The sequence below is a fragment of the Chiloscyllium plagiosum genome, unplaced genomic scaffold (genome assembly GCF_037043375.1).
Source record: "Chiloscyllium plagiosum isolate Xiang-an unplaced genomic scaffold, Cpla_swu_hap1 HiC_scaffold_3, whole genome shotgun sequence".
NCBI classification, from domain to species: domain Eukaryota; kingdom Metazoa; phylum Chordata; class Chondrichthyes; order Orectolobiformes; family Hemiscylliidae; genus Chiloscyllium; species Chiloscyllium plagiosum.
The window spans coordinates 143,382,639-143,401,034 of record NW_028270141.1 but is presented as its reverse complement, the minus strand read 5'-3'; the positions used below and the strand labels follow the sequence as shown (position 1 = coordinate 143,401,034).

Here is an 18,396-nt window from a genome sequence, read left to right as displayed (position 1 = left end):
GAAAATGTTGCCCCTCATGTCCCTTTTAAATCTTTTACTTCTAATCTTAAAAATATGCCCCTAGTTTTGAACTCACCCACACGGGGGAAGAAACCTTTGCTATTTACCTTATCTATGCTCCTCATGATTTTATAAACCTTTATAAGGTCACCCTTCAACCTCCTACGCTCCAGTGAAAATGCCCCAGTCTATCCATTTAACTCAAACCCTCCAATCCTGGCAAGTCTTTTCTGAACCCTCTCCAATTTAGTAGTATCTTTTCAATAGCAGGGTGACCAGAACTGTACACTGCACTCCTAAAGCAGACTCACCACCTTCTCACCAAGTGCTTTTCCAGCACCACACTCTCGACTCACCAACATCCCATACAACCTCAACAAAACATCCCAACTCCTGTACTCAGTGATCTGAGCAATGAAGGCTCGTGTGCTAAACACCTTAACCACCCTGTCTACCTGTGATGCAACTTTCAAAGAACTCTGTACCTGAATCCTTAGGTCTGCCTGTTTGACAAATCTACCCAGGGCCTGCTTTTGTTTGTTTTACCAAAATGCAATAACTTGCATTTATCCAAATTAAACTCCATCTGCCACTACTTAGCCAGCCATGATCGAATGGTGGTGTACACTCGACGGGCCAATTGGCCTCAATCTGCTCCTGGATCATGGTTGCAGCTACCTCAATAATTATGATCTTTGTGGGAAGGTCAATTTCAACTTTCCTGAACCAGTGACCAATTAAAGTCTTTCACAGGTGAATTTATAGCCACTTCAGAGCCTTAAGCTGCCACTTGCCTGATCTGTGAGAAATGTGGCAGCCTCCCGGATAGTTATTAATGGGGCATCTGCTGGTCGGGTTGGGCCTTGATTTGCCACAATCTGAGGGCAATAATGGGCACAGATAGTGTTCAGGGAGGCTGCTGAAAACCACCACCAGGCCCTAACCCCATCACCTTCCCTCATGTCCCTGTCCCCATGATTCCCCCCAAAAATATCACTCACACTTCCTGGTCCCTGCCAGCAGACTGGACCTTCAACAGGTCGATCCCTCTGACTGACTGGCCAGTTCAAACAGAGTGGGACATCACTGTCCCGATATCTGATTGGCAGAGAGGCTGGTGGATAATTCATTCAGGAGTTAACTTAATTAACTTTCCTGTTTTTGAGGCCGGGGGTGTCTCTCTATCTCTCCTACCTCAGCAGTGAGACAAAGAAATGGAAATTCCAGTCATGAACTCCATTTCTCTTCTCCCCTTCCCCCAACAAAACCAGACCTGATGATCACTTCTCGTATTTCTGTTTTCATATTCAATAAAAGGCAGGACAAAGTCAGTAGGTGGTCAAAAGATATATAGAATTCTTGGTTTTAAAATGAGAAGAATGGAATGCATCAGTAAAGAAGTTATGCTAAACCTACATGAAACACTGATTAGGCCTTTACACGAGAGTGTGGAGTTTAATACTTAGCACTACGTTTTAGCAAGGTGGCCAAGGTCCAGGAGAGGGTGCTGGAGAGATTTACTGCATTAATACCAGGTCTGCAGGGCCTCTGTGTGGAGGGACTGCAGAAGTTGGGGTTACTTACCTTAGAGCAGAAAGGGTTAGTAAGTGATTGGAGAGATCTATTCAAAACCATGAAGGGTAAAGGAGGAGAAACTTTGGGAGAGGTTTTAATGATGAGAGTATGTGAATTTCAGTTGTGTAACGAGGAAATGACATCATCGTAGGAAATGACATCACCAACCTAAGGAAATATAAACACACAAATAGAAAGCAGGTCATGCCGCTAGTGCTTCATCTGGGGGCTCACTGATGATAATACCTGGTATGGTGACGAAACATCTGAAAACAAACCTTCTAGCTCAGTGAGCAAACCTACATCCAGTTGCAACAATGTGCTATTGTCAAGGGGCTGGTTAGCTGACTTTGTTGTACAGCTGGCTTGAGGTGCAGCCTAATGCCAACAGCATGGGTTCAAGTCCTGCACAGGCTGAGGTCACCATGAAGGAAAACGTCCTCAAACTCTCCTTTTACATTAGGTGGGGTGACCCTCGGGTTAAACCACCACCAGTTCTCTCTCATGAGACAGTAGCCGTATCTATGGTCTGGTCAGACGAGAATGACTTTTCCTGTAGCATTGTGATCCGGAAAGCACTGCCTGGAATGGTGATAGAAGCAAATTCAGTCACAACATTCGAAAGATAAATGTTTCCACGATGAAGGAATATTTGCGTGTAGGTGTGAAAAGAGCAGGTCAGTGTAATGATCTGGTTAAAAATCGACCAAACAGCCAGCACAGGAGTCCCCTCCCCCAGCGCTGTGTCACTCTGTGAGGCTATTATTCAATCTGTCACATCAGTGTCTGCCCCACTTCAGCAATGTCACCCCTGACCCCTCACCTGTAACCTCTGACTCACTGTCAGTGACACCACAGATGATCATCGAATAAAATATCGTTTATTTACAGAAACAATCGTTCCTGTCACTGCACCTTGGGGACTTACAGGACACTTGGTAGACGGAAAGATTTCACAGAAGCATGAGGTGCATGTGCTTCTCACTCCTCAAGTCAGGAGTCCACCAGCACCTCCAGATCCAATGGTTAAATTCAAAAACGTATCTGATGGTTGGTACTTTGTCAGGTGAGTTTAGTTGCTGATGTATTGTAGAAACACAGCAGAGGGTACTTATGTTGAAGTGGTAGTGCCCCTACCTTCGGCCCAGTTCAAGTCCCATCTGGAAGATCATCTGGAGGCAGGTTGAAGAGGGGAGGAACAGAGAAACTCAGCAGCTCTGCCAGCATCTGTGAAGAGAGAAAACTCACACTGAGTCTGGTATGGTTCTTCAGTGAACAGGTGAAGTTGGAGTAGGAGAAGAAAGGAAGGAAATCCAAAACAAAGTGAATGCATGTGCATAATAATTAAAGCTGGGGAGTTACAGATGCAGATTACAATGTGGAATTATGATGGGATTTGGAGGAGCTGGTGTTGGACTGCGATGTACAAAATTAAAAATCACGCAACTCCAGCTTATTTTCCAACAGGTTTATTTAGAAGCACTAGCTTTCAGATTGTCAACCACCTGATGAAGGAGCAGCACTCCAAAAGCTAGTGCTTTCGAATTATGATGTAGCAGTGATAGAGATCTGGCTCAAGGCAGTGAAACACTGCACGTTAAATAAGCTGCTCAGGAAAGGAAGGGAGACAAGGCAGTGGTGTTGTGGCTGTCCTGGAACAGCTTGGCTCGGGATGTGGCAAGTTCATGAGCACGAGTCTGCAGTCCTACTGCCGGAATGTTGTCAGGGCCCACAGCCTTTGTGGTATCCAGTGCCACCGAACATTTCTTGATATTGATGCAGAGTAAATCAAATTGGCTTCAGGTAAGCATCTGTGATGCTGGGGACCACTGGAAAAGGTAGAGATGGGTCATCCACTCGGCACTGCTGGTGAAGATTGCTGCAAATGCCTTGTCCTTTGCATTCATCTGCTGGTCTCTCCCATCCCTGAGGAGAGGGAATATTTGTGGAGCCTCCCCCTCCAGTGAGATGTTTAATTGTCCACCACCATTCACAACTGGATATGGCGGGACTGCAGAGCTTCCATCTGATCCGTTGGTTGTGGGATCCCTTAGCTCTGTCTGTCACTTGCTGTTTGTGCTATTTGGCACGCATGTAGTCCTGGTTTGTAGCTTCTAGGAGAAAATGAGGTCTGCAGATGCTGGAGATCAGAATCGAAACGTGTGGTGCTGGAAAAGCACCGCCAGTCAGGCAGCATCTGGGGAGCAGGAAAGTCGACATTTTGAGCATAAGCCCTTCATGCCCCACATTCTTGTTGAAGAGCAGATGCTCGAAACATTGATTCTCCTGCTCCTTGGATGCTGCCTGACCAGCTGATTTGTAGCTTTACCAGGTCAACACCTCATTTTAAAGGTATGCCTGGTGCTGTTCATTGTATGCCCTCTTGCACTCTCCATTGAACAAGGGTTGATCCCTGGCTTGATGGTATTGGTAGGGTGAAGATAGAAGTGGAAATTGCTGGAAAAGCTCAGGAGGTTTGGCAGTATCTGTGGAGGGAAATCAGAGTTAACATTCTGGGTCATTGTTATGAGGAAGGGTCACTTAATCCGAAAGATTAACTCAAGATTTCTCTCCATAGCGGCTGCCAGAACTGCTGAGCTTTTCCAGCAATTTCCATTTTGTTTCTGATTTACAGCACCTGTCGTTTTTTGGTTTTCATTGGGTAGAGTGGGGAATAGGCTTGGCTGTGATTGGCTTGGATTTTATTGGTTTGGTTTTCATTGGGTAGAGTGGGGAATAGGCTTGGCTGTGATTGGCTTGGATTTTATTGGAGGATGATTCTGCTGCTGTTGATGGCCCACGGGGCTCATGATGGCTGGTCTTGTGTTGCTCGATCATTCAATGTCTGTCCCAATTAGCACGATTAGAGACAAAAAAAAGTCTGCAGATGCTGGAATCCAAAGTAGACAGGCAGGAGGTTGGTAGAACACAGCAAGCCACGATGACAGTGCCACACAGCAAGATGGAGGGTATTCTTAATGTGAAGGTAGGTCTTTGTCTTCACATGGACTGTGCAGGGACCTGCAGCTGCAGCCGGCAGATTAGTGAGCACGAGGTCAAGTATGTCTTTCCCTCTTGTTGGTTCCCTCACCACCTGTCACAGACATGTTTTACCAGCAATGTCCTGGAGAAGTGGACCAGATCGCTCACCACTTTTGGTGGTGGACACTGAAATCCACCACCCAGCATATATTCTGTGCCCTTGTTACCCTCCGTGCTTCCTCCAAGTGGTGTTCAACATGGAGGAGCACGGATACATCAGCTGCGGGCGGACAGTCCATGGGAATCAGCCAGAGGTTTCCTTGCCTACATTTGACTTGATACCATGAGACTTCATGGGATCAGGAGTTAATATTGAGGACTCCGAGGACAACTCACTCCCTGGTATATGTGACAGTGCTGCCACCTCTGCTGTGTCAGTCCTCATGATGCTGCAGGACATATCCAGAGGCTGTGATAATGGCCCATCATCTGAGAATACAACTGCTCCTCCACATTCACATTCACATGGAGCTGGCTCCTGTTTTTCCAAAATTCTTCATATTTCTTGAAAAGAAAGTCATGACCTTTAATTTGTGGAAGATCCAAGGTTTCCTTGAGCTGTCTGATGTTCTATTTTACTGTCATTATTTTCAACAGCTTTTTGCCAGCTCTACCCTCCCCTTACCCATAAATGACATTGTTCCAATGTGACTCGCCACTAAACCATTGAGGACATTTTCCATATATGTGTCTCGGCAATGGGTATCAGTGCAATTTATTGTTCACAGAGCCGCTCAGAATTAGGCACAGGTCAAAGATCAGCCCTGATATTGGCAGTAGCCCTGATAGTAGTTGGTATTATTTGACATTAAGGTGCCACTTAAAGGTTTCATCCAAATGCGTAAGTCATGACAGGAGAGCTCAAAGCCATGGTGTGCTCTTCCTGCTCTACGTGGGAAGCTGGCCACATTTCCAGTGCCCAGGGCCAGCATAGGGGCAGGAAGGGTCTCAGCTGCAGCTCCTTGAAGCTCAGCTTTCAGAACTGGAGGAATGGCTGGAGACTCTGTGGATCATCCATGAAGCTGAGAGTACTGCGAATAGCACATACAGGGAGATGGTCACACTGCAGGCTCATATTTCATAGGCAGAAAGGGAATGGGTGACCACCAGGCAGAGTAAGGGGCTAGGCAGGCAGTGCAGGAACCCCCTGTGGCTATTTCCTGCAAAACAGACACTTTGGATAATGTCAGGGGGAATGGTCCCTCAGAGAGGACCAGTAACAGCCACATCTGTTTCCCACGGTTCACCCTGTAGCAAAGAAGAGGAGGGGAAAGTGTGAGAATGTAATAGCTATCGGGGATTCAACTGGAAGGGGAATAGATGGATGTTTCTCTGGCAACAAATGAGATTCCTTGGTGTTTGGGTCAAGGATGTCTCAGAATGACTACAGGATATCCTGGAGGAGGAGGGTGAACAGCCAGTGGTCATGGTACACATTGGTCCCAATGACAGAGGATAAAATATGGCATGAGGTCCTAAATGCAGAATAAAGGGCGTTAGGAAGTAAGTTGAAAGTATGACCTTAAAGGTTGTGATGTCAGGATTACTACTATTGCCACGTGCGAGTCAGAGTAGAAAGTCCAGGAAATTATAATTGAACACATGCTGGAAAGGTGGTGCAAGGGGAGGGTTGCAGATTCCTGGGACATTGGGACTGGTTCTGGGGAAGTGGAACCAGTACTAACTGGATGGGTTGCACATGGTCAGTGATCTCAGGTTCAGGATAATGCTGCAGGATTTCCTCAGGATAATGTCCTTGGCCCAAACATCTTCAGCTGTTTCATTAATAATCCTCCCTCCATTATAAGGTCAGAAGTGGGATATTCACTAATGATTACACAATGTCCAGCACCATTTGTCACTCATCAGATATTAAAGCAGCCCTTGTGCAAAGCAGCAAGACCTGGGCAGTATCCAGGTTTGGGCTGACAAATGATAAGTAACATTCAATACAAATGATAGGCAATGACTGTCTCCAACAGGGGAGAAAGTGACCATTGTCACTTGACATTCAGTAGTGTTACTATCCCTGAATCCCCCACTATCTACATCCTGGGAGTTCCCAATGACCAAAACATCAACTGGACTAATCATATAACTACTGTGGCTACAAGAACAGGTCAGAGGTATCCTGCAACAAATAACTCACCTATTAACTCTCCAAAACATGTCCATCATCTACAAGGCAAAAGTGTGATGGAATATTCCCCACCTGACTGCCATTGGGCAGCTCCAATAACATTCAAGCAGCTTGACACCATCCACATCAAAGCAGTTCACTTGGTTGGCATCAGATTCACAAGCATCTACTCTCTCCACCATCGACACATGGTAGCTGCGATATGTATCATCTGCACAATGCACTGCTGAAATTCAAGAGGAATCCTTCGACAACAAAGTAAAACAAAGAACTGCGATGTTGGGAATATAAAACAGAAATGGAAAGTTCTGGAGAAACTCAGCGGGTCTCACAATATCTGTGGAAAAAAAATCGGTGATGATGGTACACTGGACTTGAAATGTTAGCTCTGTTTTTCTCTCCACAGATGCTGCCTGACCTGCTGAGTTTCTCCAACACTTTCTGCTTTTTCTGCTAAGATAGCACCTTCCAAACCCATGACATCCCTACCCATAAGACCATAAGACATAGGAGTGGAAGTAAGGCCATTCGGCCCATCGAGTCCACTCCGCCATTCAATCATGGCTGATGCGCATTTCAGCTCCACTTACCAGCGTTCTCCCCGTAGCCCTTAATTCCTCTAGACAACAAGAATCTATCAATCTCGGCCTTGAAGACATTTAGCGTCCTGGCTTCCACTGCACTCCGTGGCAATGAATTCCACAGGCCCACCACTCTCTGGCTGAAGAAATGTCTCCGCATTTCTTTTCTGAAATGACCCCCTCTAATTCTAAGGCTGTGTCCACGGGTCCTGGTCTCCTCGTTTAACGGAAACAATTTCCTAGCATCCACCTTTTCCAAGCCATGTATTATTTTGTACGTCTCTATTAAGTCTCCCCTTAATCTTCTAAACTCCAACGAATACAATCCCAGTATCCTCAGCCGTTCCTCATATGTTAGACCTGTCATTCCAGGGATCATCCGTGTGAATCTCCGCTGGACACGTTCCAGTGCCAGTATGTCCTTCCTGAGGTGTGGGGACCAAAACTGGACACAGTACTCCAAATGGGGCCTAACCAGAGCTTTATAAAGTCTTAGTAGTACATCTCTGCTTTTATATTCCAACCCTCTTGAGATAAGAGACACCCCCTCCAACCTCACCTGGAAGGAGAAGGGCAGCAGATACGTGGGATCACCACCACCTGCAAATTCCTGAATTGGAAATATATTACCGTCCTTTCTGTTTCTCTGGGTCAAATTCCTGGAACACCCTCCCTAGCGAGATTGTGTATGTACCTACACCAAATAGACAGAAGTAGTCTGGGAGGCAGCTAAATGCCACCTTCTCAAGGGCAGGTCGGGATGAGCAATAAATACTCATATAGCCCATGAATAAAGATTTTAAAACATCCTCCTGACATCACCTTCAGAAACGGTTCCCTCTCATTCTTGTCCCATGAGTCAGCGAGAACAGCTTTTCTTTGTCTCCCTTACCTAACTCATGTCACTGTCTGGTACAGCTCCAACCAACTGTCCAAGGACAAATTTCCCAGCTTCTCCACCCGAAACCTATTGGTAAAATCCCTCTGCATCCTCACAAGGTGCAAATATCATTCCTAAAGTGTGAGTGATTATCACTTCACACAATGCTTAAGCTGTGACCTAACCAGCAATTTACAAAGCTTCAGCATGATCTCCCCCCATTTGTACTCACTACCCCCAGTAATGAAGCTCAAAGTCCCCCATACTTCCTTAATATGTGCTGCATCTTTCAATGGTCAATATCCCTCAGATCTCCCTGTCCCTGGTGCCTTTCCGTCATCGATAATGATTCCCAACATCCCTTTTCCCAGAGTGTCTCACCTCACACTTGCCCGTCCTAATTTCCATCTGCCACATGTCTGCCCATTCTGTGAGGTTATTGATGACATTCCTGTAGCTGGGATTGCACTGAATGGTGGAGGGTTCTCAATGACCTGAATGGCTGTCACCTGTTCATATTGTCCTGTTAATCTACTCAGATCCAGGCAGACGTTGTCACGAATGAAATGCCTATATTCATATTGCAGGGCAGTTGATAGGAAACTGGAAGAGAAACAATATGAAGAACATGTGCTTGAATTCCTGAAGGATTTGGAAGAAGACAACCAACCCTTTGAACCAGGAATATTTTCTCTTAATTTCTTTAGCAGACGTGGGCTAATGGATATAGCTTTTCTTAAAACTTCCCAATGATTTCCTTTTTCTGGAAGGTTCTGTTCCCTTTACTGTTATATATAACAGTCAATATAACATATAACAATCAATCATGCTTAACTCTGTCTTAAACTGTTTTATTCATGTGCAAGGTACATCTTGGCTTTAACCTGGATTAGCATGCATAATTATGGTCTCCTTATCTAAAAAAGGGTTTACTTAATTGTTGGGATTTAGGCTCAAATTCCAGAGAAAAAAAGTTTGTGTTATGCAATGATCTTCCTGGTAAGAAGGACAACATTAAATGCAAACCAAAGAGAATGATTATACAATAAGGGTGAAGGTTGGCACTAAACATTTCACTCATTGAGGCATACCACAGTACACAGGTTCAGGACATGTGGGTCTGTCTTTCCATCAACACCCAAACATCTAAAAAATTCTTTGAACCTGATCTGTTGACTCATAAAGTACTTTGATGTTTTTGCCTAAGTCAATTTAGCTCAAACAGACACACAAAACCCTCTTGCAGCTTGAACACTTCAACTTTAATTTCACAGTCTACCTCAACCCCTGTCACCACAGCTACTCGCAGATTGCCTCTCTCGCTCTCTCTTTTTCGCTCTCTCCCTTTCCATCCCTCTTCACGTCTGCATCTACATCTTAATACTCTGTTCTAAGAACTTCTTATAAGAGCCTTTTTCTTTCAATTTCTGTACAGGCAGTTGCCATTAATCTGAACACAGGATTTTATACTGATCTAATACATCTAGATGTTTTATGGGAAATCTTCAACCTGTTTCTACATTACTTATGGAAAATCCCTTAGACTATGACAATGAACCATCAACTGATAATACTCCTGTCCATTTGCTATGATGAACTCCAACCTTTCACTCTCAGAAAGACCTTGATTTAGCAAGTGTGCTCCTGGTAAGGCTCCTGGCACACTCACCTTTTTATATCCCGTTCTCTGTCCTGCCTGAAAACTCTGTGTCCAGGGATGTTGAGCTGCCATCCTTGCCTCTCTTTTAGCCAATAATCTATTATAGCAATTATAAATAAAGTCAGGGATATGATTCTTAAGAGAGGGAAGAAGCTCGGGGACCTGGATGTTTGTAGTTTATTATCTGCCTCATGAGCAGTCATTGCATTCCCCTTCAGGATAAGTACATCCTTCCTTATGTAAAGAGACCAAAAGATTGTGATCCCACATTTATCACTGAAGTGAGAGATTCGTACTCTTCACTTCCATTGTAGTGAAGACCAGCATGCTCTTTGTTTTCCTCATTGTTTGCTGAATGCGTACATGAACTTTCAAACCACACATTAACCAGACATTAGGCTCCAGCTCTGGTCACTCTGACTGTCCCTGACAGAGCAGTCCTGGATGCTCATGTTCCTTTTAATATCCTTTATAGTGAGGATTTCTGTTCAAATCTAAGTTATTAGTCAGTGTTTCAGATTCATTTCTGACCAACCACCTCTGTGGGGCATTGGTGACATCAGTTTAAAGTCTTCTTACAGCACGTACCGAGGGTTAAATTCTATTATAGATGGGAAGCTGAGTCCTTCACTGGGAAGCAGGGATTAAATGTTCTTTAATCTTGTTTGAAATTAATGAATTGTGTACAGCCTGAAACAGGGATGGTCCTGGTGATGGATTGGACTTACGTTTAATCTCAGTCATGCTGGGTCAGAATGTTTCACGTTGATGTGGTAAGAGCTCATTGACAGTGGGAGGTATTACAGAACCTGATGGTTTGAGGTTGGTCGGTGCTGGAACTGCCCTGTGTCTGTCTGTGTTTTTCTAACTGCTGGGAATTTTTTTCTCACTGTGAAATAAAGAGGGTGATGCATCACAACACTTGGTTTCCTGTTAATTCTTATTCAAAGGGAAATCCGGATCACTGCTCACATCACAATTTTAATATTATACACAGCCTTCCACATTTCAGTGAAATCATTGTGTCAAAGTATTGAAGATTAAAAGTAATAATTCTCTTATTTCAGAAAATGAACCTGCTCTAATGGAGGGTATTTGTCCCACTGTGTACATGAACCATGGGCAAGGTGAGATTAGTGAGAGCACAGCCCCCATATCAGGTAGAGTAGGACTGCGAAAGCTTGGGATTTCAAGCAAACCTGTTGGATTATAACCTAGTTTTGTGTGACTTCTGACCATATCCAGTAAGAGACAATTGACCAGTATCGTTTGAAGTTCAGTCATGTTCCCATTGCCTGATTCCCTCACTATTAACACCCTGGGGATTACCATTGACCAGAAACTGTATTGATATGATGAATCTAATTCACTGCAAGTCATTGAAAGCAGGTCAGAAACTAGGAATTCTGCAGTGAGTAACTCACCACCTAACCTCCCAAAGCCTGCCTAAGGCACAATTCAGGTGTAAAATTGGAATACTCTCCAAGATGTGCTCCAGAGCCTCACCAAAGCTCCTTGGATAGAATCTTCCAAACCCTCAACCATTTCCATCTTGAAGGACAAGGACAATGGATACATGGGATTACCATAAGCTACACATTCCCCTCCAAACCACTCACCATCCTGATGTGTTGATTTAGTATGGGTGTGAAGATTCACTTTCAATCCAACATTAAACACACTTCACTGGAGTACTCTAAATGCAGCCTCTTGGTGCAGCTGATACAAGTTCCTGACTCATCACTGAAGCAATTCTTACAAAAAGGACAACTATTACCCACAAGTGGAAATGGCTGACCCAGCACGAGACCTGACAGCAACCGACGTTTGATCCCTCAACTCAAAGTCTGCAGTTCTTGTACGATGGTTAATCTGTATGATGGTTGGTCTATGCGATGGTCAGTCTGTACGATAATTGGTCTGTGCGATGGATGGTCTGTGTGATGGTTGGTCTGTGCGATGGATGGTCTGTGTGATGGATGGTCTGTGTGATGGTTGGTCTGTACTACAATTGATCTGTGCAATGGTTGGCCTGTGCGATGGTTAGTCTGTGCGATGGTTGGTCTGTGCGTGGATGGTCTGTGTGATGGTTGGTCTGTGCGTGGATGGTCTGTGTGATGGTTGGTCTGTACTACAGTTGATCTGCGCGATGTTTGGTCTGTACAATGGTTGGTCTGTGTGATTGTCTGTGTGATGGTTGTTCTGTGTGATGGTTGGTCTGTGCGATGGTTGGTCTGTGCGATGGTTGGTCTGAGAAGGTCGGTCTGTGAGATGGTGGTCTGTGCGATGGTTCGTCTGTGCGATGGTTCGTCTGTACGATGGTTGGTCTGTGAGATGGTCAGTCTGTGAGATGGTGGTCTGTGCGATGGTTCGTCTGTACGATGGTTCGTCTGTGTGATGGTTGGTCTGTGTGGTGGTTGGTCTTTGCGATGGTTGATCTGTGCGATGGTTGGTCTGTGTGGTGGTTGGTCTCTGCGATGGTTGGTCTGTACGATGGTTGGTCTGTACGATGGTTGGTCTGTACGATGGTTGGTCTGTGTGATAATTGCTCTGTACCGTTCTCATGGAGAAGAGGCAATGAACCTCCATTTTTATGTTTTCCTTCAGTCCCGAAATTGTTCAAATGAGTTCCCTCCAGCGATGACATCATCCATGCGGCTCCTCAATGGTTTTGTCGCTGATCTATCTGTCTTTGAGCAATTTAATGCTGTGTTTTCACAAGATATGAGTTGTGTATGAGGTAGGATAAAATGTTTATTATGAGCATTGCCTTCGAACCTGTTGATTGTGTTGAATGGCTCATCTCTTTACAGAAGTCTGTTGTTGTGAACGGTTTATAATGGAACCAGTTCAGATTTCTTTCAATAGTTTTGAGTTTGCTTCACTTGGCCATTGTCCTTCCCAGCATGCATCAGAAACTTCCCTGACCAGTCATTTTAGGTTACAAACAGTTCAGGAAGGCAGATCACCTTCTCAACGGCAGACAGAAATGGGCAAAAAAATACTCTCCCAGCCAGCAACACCTACATCCCATAAGTGAATTTTTAAAAAATCCTTCTAATATAAACCATGGGATTCTCACTTTCTGGAAAGCAAGCTGTGTCCCTGTCAATCTCACTTTGATTCAGCACTTCTCGATGGTTTGATCTGCTCTCCAAGTCTTTCCAGTTCAATGGCACAACATGGTGTTTGCACTGCTTCAGATAAAAATTAATTCAAACTGAACCATAATCTAGGTTTGTTCAATCTATCATATCAGCTGCATGACATGTAATCATTTGTGAAAATTTCTGCGTTTTATGATCCTGCTCCACAGCTACTGATGAAGGAACAGTAGATCCAAACAAACCCTGTTGGACAATAATGTGGTGATGTGTAATTTTTAACTTTGTACACCCCAGTCCAACACCGGCTCCTCCACATCATGAATCTCATGTTAATGCAGCCCCTCCTGATGGTTTAATCTGCGCTCTCAGTCATTCCAGTACAATGGCACCCTCTCGTATTTGCTTCAGATAAAAATCAACTCAAATCACCAGAACCAGACATTACCCATAACTTGTATCTCAAGACTCTTCCTGATTAACTTTGAATCCTTTTGTGACTGATTTCCCTTCCCCTATTGGAGATTTATGGTGTTGCTTGGAACAGGATATCTCTGAGACCCTATGGACTCCTCGACCGGTGTACACAATATTTATTTACCCAGGCTCCTTAGCGTGTACCAGATAAGGACAACACAGCTCGAGACTGCAGTCAGTCAGCCAAGTCCCAACTTTATTTAAGACAACAAAGGGAAAAACTACACTCAACAATTTTACCAACTCTATTTCTAACGATCCGATTCTTTTGAATATTAAAACAATTCCCAGACATGCTTACCTTTTGCTGCTCTGTCGAATTGTTCGTCTGTACCTCTCTTCATGAGTTGATTCTCTCTCTGGTCGGAGGGTGAGCTGCTCTGCTCACTGCTGTATCCTGACCTGCCTGTAGGTCGGCTGGAGAGTGGGGTTCGGTCATGCCCTGCCAGGCTGGGTTCTTATACCCTCCTGGCTACCTTCTGGAATGTTCCAAGGACTTGGCTGATCAGGGGAATCAAACTAATTGGTTTTATCACCTTGAAATGCTGCTAATGGTTCTCGATGGCTTGCTAACAGTGAACCGTTCGATGTGTCTGCCTTGAGGCTGGAAGTCTGGTTTCATCCCAGAACATACACCTGGTCTTCTACCTTACTGAGGAATGTCTGTCCCGTGCATCGCATGTTGGTTGTTTGTCAGGAAGGGTCGAATTGCCCTTTCACACTTCCTCATGTGTTCTGATGCCACTCCAGTTTTCAATTGCCTGGGCTTCAGTTTCCCTGGGGAGAACTGTCTCTTGTGTGTCTGTCTTGGCTCAGGCATTCCAAGCATACTTTGATTTCTGGCCAATTTTTATTTCAGTCTGTTCCTGTTTATTTCAGTTGCTGTGCTTGTATTTCTGGATGGGTTCATGAATAGAATGGGTTTAGAGGAATATGTGCCAAATGCTGACAAATGGAACGGAATTGATTTAAGATAGCTGGTCAGCATGCAGGGGTTGGACTGAAAGGTCTGTTTTCTGTGCTCTATGAATCTATCTCAGCTGCCTTACCCGGGCCAAGAGATTTCCAGGCTGAGGGAAGCAGCAATCGCTGGGATCAGCTCTCCAGATTTCTTCCCCACTTCCTTCTGGGCCTCTCACCACAGGGTCCTGGAGCAGGGAACCTTCACTCCAAGGGTCAGGCTGGGTTCCTGCAAAATTCTGCCCCTTTCGGCCATTTTTTTAAACTGATAATACTTCAGGGGATCCTGCCAAGTTTGGAGTTGGGATCCGTTGGTTATTTTTAAAAAGTTTGATCTCTAATGTTTTTTATTCTTTTGTGGGATGTAAGTAATGTTGGCTGGGAGGCTGCATTTATTGCCTGTCCCTAGTTGCCCCTTGAGAAGGTGGGGTGAGCTGCCTTCTTGAACTGCTGCAATCCACCTGCTGTGGGCTGACCCACAATGCCCTTGGGGAGGGAATTGCAGGATTTTGACCAAGTGACCGTGAAGGAATGGGCGATATATTTCCAAGTCAGGATAGTGAGTGGCTTAAAGGGGAACCTGAAGGTGGTGGTGTTCCTATGTATCTGGTGCCCTTGGCCTTCCAGATGGAAATGTTTGTGGGTTTGGAAGGTGCTGTCTCAGGATCTTTGGTGAATTTCTGCAGTGCATCATGTAGATACGACACACTGCTGCTACTGAGTTTCATTGGTAGAGGGAGTGGATGTGGTACCAATCAAGCGGTTGCTTTGTCCTGGATGGTGTCAAGCTTCTTGAGTGTTTTTGGAGCTGCACCATCCAGGCAAGTGGGGAGTATCCCATCACACTTCTGACTTGTGCCTTGCAGATGGGGTAACAGGCTTTGGTGAGTCAGGAGGTGAGATACTTGCTGCAGTATGCTGAGCCCTGAACTGCTCTTTTAGCCACTGTGCTTCCACAGTGAGTCCAGTTGAATTTCTAGTTAATGAGAACCCCCCCAGGATTTTGATAGTCAGGCATTCAGTGATAGTAACACCATTGGATATCAAGGTACAATGATTAGATTGTCTCTTATTGGTGATGGTCACAGCCTGGCATTTGTGTGGCACAAAACTTACTTGCCACTTACCAGTGCAAGCCCAGATATTGTTCAGACCTTGTTGCTTTTGAACACGGACTGCTTAAGTATTTTTGGAGTGGTGAATGGTGCTGGGAGAGAAGACTAAACCATTGGGAGGGACTGCATTAAATTGAGATTGACAGGGACAGAGTTTGCTTTACAGAAACAGTGAGAAACCTATGGTTACATTAGGAATTATTTCTAATTCACTCCCAGGATTAGGGTGTTGCTGGCTGGGAGGGTATTTATTGACTATTCCTCGTTGCCACTGACAAGGTGAAAAATCACACAACACCAAGTTAGAGTCCAATGGGTTTATTTGAAAAACATGATCACCTGTGTCATGTGATTTTTCACCTTGTCCAAACCAGTCCAACACCAACACCTTCACATCATTGATAAGGTGCATTGCCTTCCTGAACTGATTGTAACCTAAAATGGCAGGTCAGGGAAGTTTCTGATACATGCTGGGAAGCAGAATAGCCAAGTGAAGCAAACTCACCGTGGGCGGCATGGTGGCAAAGTGGTTAGCACTCTGGTTTCCTCCCACAGTCCAAAAATGTGCAGGTTAGGTGAATTGGCCATACTAAATTGCCCGATGTGTTAGGAGAATGGGTCTGGATGGGTTGAGCTTCGGCGGGTCAGTGTGAACTTGTTGGGCCTGGTGAAAATTGTGAAAATATCTTCTGAAAAGATTAAAGCAGAGCATTAAATTGCTCAAAGACAGTCAGATCAGTGACAAAAACTATTAATGAGCTTCAAGGATGACCTCATAGCTGGAGAGGAGAAATTTGAACAGTTTGGGGACTGAACGAAAACATAAAAATGGAGGTTCACTCCCTATTCTCGGTGAGAACTGTATAGTAAAACCATCGCACAGACCAACCATCGCACAGACTAACCATCGTACAGACCCAACCATCATACAGACCCAACCATCGCACAGGCCAGCCTTCGCACTGACCAAGCATTGCACAGACCAACCTGCGTATAGACCAATTATAGCACAGACCAACCATCGTACAGACCCAATCATCAGACAGACCAACCATTGCACAGACCCAACCATCGCACAGACAAATCATCACACAGACCAACCATCATACAGACCAATCATCACATAGACCATTCATCATACAAACCAACCATTGCACAGACCAACCATTGTTCAATGTGTGCAGGCAGGTTTTCTGACACAGTATGTAGACAGGCCAACAAGGGTGATGCCATACTGGGGTTGGTACTGGGGAATGAACCTGGTCAGGTGTTAGATTTGGAGGTAGGTGAGCACTTTGATGATAGTGACCATAATTCGGTTATGTTTACAATACCAATGGACAGGGATAGGTATATACCGCAGGGAAAGAGGTATAACTGGGGAAATGGCAATTATGATGCGATTTGGCAAGATTTAGGATGCATAGGTTGGGGAAGGAAGCTGCAGGGGATGGACACTCTTGAAATGTGGAGCTTTTTCAAGGAACAGCTACTGCAGGACCTGGGTATTTATATACCTGTCAGACAGGGAGGTAGTTATCAAGAAAGGGGCCATGGTTTAATAAAGAAATTGAATCGCTTGTCATGAATAATAGGAAAGCTTATGTGAGGATGAAGTGTGTGAAGGCTCAGTTGGAGGGCTTGAGAGTTATACGTTATCCAGAAAAGATACAAAGAAAGGGCTAAGAAGAGCCAGGAGGTGACATGAAAATTAATTGGCGGATAGGATCAAGGCAAACCCTTACGCCTTCTATAGGTATATCAGGAATAAAATAATGACTAGCGTAAGATTAGGGCCAATCAAAGATAGTAGTGGAAAGTTGTGTGTGGAATCTGAGGACATGGAAAAGTGCTTAATGAATACGTTTTGACAGTAATCACATTGGTCAAGGGCAATGTTCGTGAGAACACGGAGATACAGGCTACAAGATAAGATGGGATTGCGGTTGACAAAGAGAGGGTTTTAGCAATTTTGGAAAATCTGAAAATAGATTGGACCCTTGGGCTGGATGGGATTTACCCTCGGATTCTCTGGGAAGCCAGGGAGGAGATTGCAGAGCCTTTGGCTTCGATCTTTATGTCATCATTGTCGACAGAAGTAGTGCCAGAAGATTGGAGGATAGCAAATGCTGTTCCTTGTTGAAGAAGGGGAGTCGGAACAACCCTGGTAATTATAGACCAGTGAGCCTTACTTCGGTTGTGGGTAAGATGTTAGAAAAGATTAAAAGAGATAGGATTAATAATCATTTGGAAAGGAATAATTTGCTTAGGGATAGTCAACACAGTTTTGTGAAGGGTAGGTTGTGCCTCACTAACCTTATTGAGTTCTTCAAGAAGGTGAAAAAAACAGGTGGATGAAGGTAAGACGGTTGATGTGGTGTATATGGATTTCAGTAAGGCGTCTGATAAGGTTTCACATGGTAGGCTATTGACAAAATATGGAGTTTTGTGGTTGAAGGTGATCTGGTGGTTTGGATCAGAAATTAGCTCGCTGAAAGAAGACGGGGGTGGCAGTTGATGGGAAATGATCATTCTGGAGCTCAGTTACCAGTGGAATGCCACAAGGATCTATTTTGGGGCCACTGATGTTTGTCACTTTTATAAATGATTTGGAGGTGGGTGTAGAAGGATGGGTTAGTAAATTTGCAGACACTAAGGTAGGCAGAGTTGTGGATAGTGCCGAAGGATGTTGTGGGTTACAGAGGGACATGGATAAGATGCAGAGCTGGGGTGAGAAGTGGCAAATGGAGTTTAATGCAGAAAAGTGTGAGGTAGTTCACTTTGGAAAAAGTAACAGGAATACAGTTGCTGGGCTTATGGTAAAATTCTTGCAGTGTAGATGAACAGAGGAATCTCAGTGTC

General features: G+C 44.7%; 2 protein-coding genes across 3 annotated transcripts in view; one reads left to right on the top strand and one right to left on the bottom strand.

Moving 5' to 3' along the window:
- The window catches only part of LOC148151763 (EH domain-containing protein 3-like), a 109,459-nt gene extending 98,675 nt beyond the window's left edge, over positions 1-10,784 (top strand). For both annotated transcript variants that reach the window (XR_015754744.1, XM_087984008.1), the window contains one exon: positions 8,806-10,784. The gene's annotated coding sequence lies outside the window, so the exon portion shown is untranslated. The remainder of the gene's footprint in view (positions 1-8,805) is intronic.
- LOC148151762 (heme-binding protein 2-like) overlaps positions 1-14,172 on the bottom strand; it is a 193,029-nt gene extending 178,857 nt beyond the window's left edge. Inside the window, exon 1 of the mRNA XM_087984002.1 lies at positions 13,761-14,172. The gene's annotated coding sequence lies outside the window, so the exon portion shown is untranslated. The remainder of the gene's footprint in view (positions 1-13,760) is intronic.
- Positions 14,173-18,396: the final 4,224 nt, after the last annotated feature.